This window comes from Asterias amurensis, chromosome 3 (assembly GCF_032118995.1).
Source record: "Asterias amurensis chromosome 3, ASM3211899v1".
Lineage (NCBI taxonomy): Eukaryota > Metazoa > Echinodermata > Asteroidea > Forcipulatida > Asteriidae > Asterias > Asterias amurensis.
This window is the reverse complement of record NC_092650.1, coordinates 14,104,893-14,110,872: the sequence shown is the minus strand read 5'-3', so window position 1 is coordinate 14,110,872 and position 5,980 is coordinate 14,104,893. Positions and strand designations below refer to the sequence as shown.

Here is a 5,980-nt window from a genome sequence, read left to right as displayed (position 1 = left end):
TCATAAGACATGATTGATGGATCCAGTGTGTATTCCATTGTTTGGTCATCTGTGTGTGTGTGTCCCCGTTTCAAACTTAAGCTTATTCGGAATGTGTCACTCAAAGTGCATTATTGATAGACATAGGTCTAATCATTTCATAATCACATTTTAAGTACAAAAACAAACGACTGCAAGACCCTTACTCTGAGAAAAATGAATCATTACATTTGTATACGGGGATGATTCGGTTCATTCCTGGGGGGTTTCGAGCAAATTTTTTAAAATATGACGTCATTTTCATTTCAACAATTAATGGTTTTTTACATTCCTTCCAAGGAGGAGTATTTCGTGGACAAAATGTCAAATTCAATACCCGTTCGATCACCGACAGTCAAAATTACACTTTACAACATTTTTCCCTATTTTGTGCACAACTTTATTTGACCTTGCCCGGAGTTCCTTTTTAAAGGTTTAAAGTTCCGGTGGGCATTTGAGTGCATCAGTTGGTTTCCTCAAGTATGGCAGGAGGATTAATACAAATCAGAAAATTGAGAGCAACTTACAGATGTTCCAGAGAAGAGACGGGATGTGGTCGTCTATCTAGAAGCTACAGGGGATGCAAACTGTTGGCAAGCGGGTCCTGATTTTATGATGCTCTGCAGGGATATTAAGAATAAATGAGTTTTCTGCCCAAAAGTGAAGTTATTTAGTTTCTTTTGAGTTCTCATTGTGAAGCCAAGATTTTGTTGAAAAGCTAACTTTTAAAAATCACTGTACTGGCCAAGAATCACAGAGAGAAGGTACGGTTTTAAATTCGAGAGGGAAACCCCAGAGTTGTATTCCAGGGCAGACCCCACACAATCTGGTAGGAACTGAAAACCCAATCCACATACCTAGTTGCCTTTTTTTGCCTTGTTTTGTTTTGAATAACCTGATTTCTGCCGAAAACAACTTGTTGAACGGGGCCCAATTTCATCTCTCTGCTTACCGTAAGCACGGAATCGGCGCTTACGGAAGCAGGGAATTCTGTGCTTACGCCAAGCATTTTTCACGTGTTAGCGGCGAATTTTGGCTTCTGCACGAGCGTACTCCACTTTACTAGGCATTCTACGCCTACAAGGCTAGCGCAGAAATTCGGCGCTTGCATGTAAGCGGGGAATCTTGATCGTAAGCGCAGAATTCGGCGGTAAGCAGAGCCATGAAATTGGGCCCAGTTCCACTTACAGTAGAGATGTCAGCTTACAAGCCCAAACCCTCCATTACTGTTTGTTCTAAAGGCCAGTAACTAGTTTTATTGGCCTAATGTGACTCGACCACCAGACCCAAGCTCTGGTGTTGTCAGCAGCAGAGTGTGGTTCAAATCCCAGTATTGACACTTGAGCTCTTGAGCAAGACATACCAACAATTGCTTTGTAAAAAGTTGGAAAGATTTGCATTCTGCTTACCAGGGGTCGATTTCACAAAGAGTTAGGACTAGTCCTAACTTAGGACTAGTCCTAGGAGATATACAAATTGCATGGATAGTCCTAAGTTAGGACGAGTAACTGGTCCTAACTCGAGATAAGACTAGTCCTAACTCTTTGTGAAATCCACCCTGGCTCTCTGTGGATGACACCCATCATTACGGACTGTGAAGGGGGGTAACCCTGTTTCAGCCCCAGGAGTAGGTGGCATCGTGCCCCTAGTAACAGTCGATTTGGATTGACAGCCCAAATTAGTTACATCCAGCCCTCACCTTGTTGTGATGTTAGGGGATTTATTTTCATAATAAAAGTATATTTATGAACAAATAACAAAGTTATCTCCAAGTGTGACTGACGTCAGATGTTCAGGCTAAACTAACAAGGGCTGTGATCTATATGGGAACATTATGTTTCAACTATGTACTGTTATCTCCAAATGCCTTGGACAGACAATCAGTAGAGGGTGCTGTTCCTGATTTGCAGTCTTCAACCTTTCAAGTTCTGGACAACATAGAGGGCGCTGTTGATCATTTACAGTATGGACTGTATGGACAAACAAGTTTTTTTAATAAGCTTTACCTAAACTAGACACTGACCATTCTTTTATCTCGGATTAAAAACTTTGTTTTGTTAAACACAATATTTTCACTCTTTAATAAAATTGTAGTCTGTGTAGTTGAATAAACTAAAACTTTTAGTGACAATAATTTAAATTATAACACACCTCTTGCTTTTTCTGTATTCTGGTTGGCTGAAACACGGTCACGTGGGATGAACTAATAATAATAATAGTCTAGTGATCGTGATCGGCTTGCGCGCGCGTTTTGCGGGAGCTAGTTCCCGAGCGGGCACAAGTCTTTGAAAAAAGTGCCCGGTTACAGCGCCCTCTCTTGACTTGAACCGTGAACAGCAACTTTTCTAGATTTCTGTTCTTATTTCTGTTCTTATTTCACATTTAAGACCAACTGTGTTATAAAACACATATTGACTGGCATAATTCAGTAACTAGTGTACGTCTATCTCGGGCCTGTGAGTGACCAGAAGAGTGGCCTATTTCCCTCTTCTGGTCACTCAAAGTCCCTCCGGGAATAGATGTACACTAGTTACCTCATTGTCAGTCAATATGTGTATACTAGTTTACCAGATACGGAATTAAAATCCTGTTTGTATTAATAATAATACTAACTCTAATACATGAGTGTTTTATTAAGTGGGGTGCACCTACTCCTACCTAGAGGATTCGTGGAGACGATAGCGGACTGAACCTCACCTATGAGCCATTTGTAGGTGTGGTGGACGCATTAATGCTACACTATTTGGTTTGGGTAAATTTGTCTGTATCATGTATGCACCCAATCCAAACAGTGCACTCTTATAGTGTCCACCATACCTCAAAAAGGCTTATAGGGAGAGGGTGCAACGTAGCCCAGGTTGGACTCCTCCATTGCTTGCAACGGAGTACCGTGCAAACAAAATTACAACCGAGACTATTCATATTTTTTTTTACTTATTGAGGAAACTGAAACTGAAATTTTACTGACATATTCCTTGTAGCTGGAAATGCTAGAATGATGAGATGAAATTTTTGATTTTGATCCTTTGATGATAATATTTTTAGAAAAGAAAATTGAAATTGACGCCTGCCATAGCCATGTTGTGTATGAACTTGCTTGTAAACACTTTCTTGCATTGATCACTGGCGGTCCTACAATTTGCCGTCAACTCGCCATATACATGTACGTGTACAACCACTACACAGATGGATTAGTCTTAACCCAAGACGTCAAGCGATCAATTAACACCAAGCGTAGTACATAGTATACTATGCACTGGTGACTAAGCAGGAAAGCGCCCTCTGTTGTCCATGTATACAAACCCTGTGAAAAAGATGGCGGCCGATGGATTTGCTGCATTAGAGATATTTTTCCACGAGAAAAAAACTCTTAATTTTTATAAACCGAAATGTAACCTTTAGTAAATTCTCTTTTAGCTAATATAATAAAGTAATCATACTTAACAGTTTTAATTTATGCCTCTTTTAAATGCATATTGAAGGCGAGTTGACAGCACCAAGCAAGTTGACGGCAAATTGACAGCAAGTGGTACAGTACTCAGTGTCAGTAGGACCCATCACTGGAGATGTGACACTTGACTTAGCCTTTTTTTATTTGCACAAGCTGCCCTTTTTGTTACGACGCAAACTTTGGAAAAGTTTCCGTACGGCGACACCACTTTTTCATTCGATATGAAATAATATAGAATCTAATTTACCTCAACGGGATATCCCTTTTTGTAAAAATTAGTGAAAAGGTGGTGGCACCATACGGAAAGTTATCCCAAACTTTGTTTACTTCTTGCTTGTTTTACGAAAGATTGTGCCCGACATGCCAATTGTGGCACTGAACTCAAAGCCATGCGCACATCAGACTCATGAGCTCACACTATAAATTGGTACATTGATCACATCGCCAGTGCAGAACTTCGAACTTTTTTGGGAAATAATTTCATCCATGGATATATAATATTGTTAGCTTTTAACTCATTGAAAGTGTTGTGGGGACACTTAGTTGTAGATTAGAATATATGAACGAACAAACAGGTAAGAAATAAAGAAAAGTTTAGTATTAAAGGCAGTGGACACTATTGGTAATACTCAAAATAATTATTAGCATAAAACCTTTCTTGGTGACGAGTAATGGGGAGAGTTTGATGATATAAAACATTGTGAGAAATGCCTCTCTCTGAAGTGCCATAGTTTTTGAGAAAGAAGTAATTTTCCACGAATTTGATTTCGAGACCTCAGATTTAGAACTTGAGGTCTCGAAATCAACCATCTAAATGCACACAAAATTTTGTGTGACAAGGGTGTTTTTTCATTCATTAATATCTCCCAAGTTCGATGACCGATTGAGCTCGAATTTTCACAGGTTTGTTATTTTATGCATATGTTGAAATACACCAACTGTGAAGACTAGTCTTTGACAATTACCAATAGTGTCCACTGCATTTAACTTGTTTTTAGTCAAATTGTTGTTCGCATTGTTATATAGAAAGAAGCATACCCAGGACGTCACTGCAGTGGCACTGACTGACGACTGACGTCCTACCACTACCACCACTGGTGGCACTAAGGCTAGGGTGCATGAACTATGGCCTTATTTTATACGGTTTCTAGAAGTAGGGTCATGCACCCTGCTGAAGCAGAATTGAAAGGTTGAATTTGAATTGGAAAAGGTCATTACGACATACTCATTAGCGTTATTTACGGAATTACGGCATTCATTATTGACTACAATTACAAATATTATAATTAACAATACTGTCATACAATTCTGACTTACCTTATTGGTTGTAAATGTTCTTTGGGGAATGTAAATCCCAGTCCCACAGTAGACAACAGTTTACTACACACCACACTTTTTGTATTGTATTGTTGTATACAAAGTGAGTTGAGTTATCTTTTAGTTGCACAATGCCAACGCGCACGTGTAAATTTCACTTCCGGGTTGGAGGGCAACTTAACTGTCACTGGAGGGCGCTGTATAATAAACCTCCTGCCAGCCAGACGGCAGTTTTTGTTTTGTTCCACACATGCTGGCTGCCAGCACTGCGGGGTCAACATTATGCGCGTATGCGATGGCCAGCGTTGGATGGGTACGGGGAAAAAAATGCTGTAGGGAAGGTCATACACTAAACTCACTCAGGATAGTAACCTGAAAACAAATCAGATAATTATGTTTCGGACTACTAAACTTCAGATTTCTTTTCACTTTTTGGTTTGATGTTTTGCTAATTACCCTAGGAATAAAAGCACCCCGAGAAAATAATATGTGGGTTTGTTTTCTCCCAAACTGGCTCGCTGCTTTTGTAGCTTGTAGTGTTTTTTGTTTTGTTTTTATATAATATTTTTAATAATCTTATGTAAATTTTGTAAAATTGTTGTTTAAAAGGTCGAAATGAATTTCCCATCGTGGATAATAAAGTGAATTGAAATTGAAATTGAAATTGCCTGTTTCCGTAAGCCATTTCTCCCACTTCTAAAAAATATAAATTAATTAATTTAAAGCCTTCAGTGTACACTATTGGTAAATACTCAAAATAATACCATACTGGTAACGAGTAATGGGGGGAGGTTGATAGTATAAAACAGAGTGAAAAAGGGCTCCCTCTGAAGTGATTTAGAGAAATGAGAAGTAATTTACCATGAATTTGATTTCGATACCTTAAGATTAAGAATTAGAGGTATAGAAATCATAATCCAGTCATACTGCAGCTGGACCTGGAAAAAAATGCAACAGAATTGATTTCAACTGTTATGGGTTCTATACAGTCACCCAAGTTTAACCATCTGGAAGCACACAACTTCGTGTGACAAGGGTGTTTTTTTCTTTCGACGACCAATAAATTGAGCTTAAATTTTCACAGGCTTCTTATTGTATGCATATGCTGAGATACACCAAGTGAGAATACTGGTTTTTGACAATTACCAATAGTGTCTAGTGTCTTTAATTAATTAACAAATCTCCTTATGTTTT

At 38.8% G+C, this 5,980-nt stretch overlaps 1 protein-coding gene across 2 annotated transcripts in view; it reads right to left on the bottom strand.

Moving 5' to 3' along the window:
* Positions 1–5,150, bottom strand: part of LOC139934975 (ribosomal biogenesis factor-like) — an 84,837-nt gene extending 79,687 nt beyond the window's left edge. For both annotated transcript variants that reach the window (XR_011785745.1, XM_071929408.1), the window contains exons 1-2: positions 4,787–5,150; positions 546–638 (exon numbers count right to left, since the gene is read on the bottom strand). The gene's annotated coding sequence lies outside the window, so the exon portion shown is untranslated. The remainder of the gene's footprint in view (positions 1–545; positions 639–4,786) is intronic.
* Between the last annotated feature and the right edge of the window lie 830 nt (positions 5,151–5,980).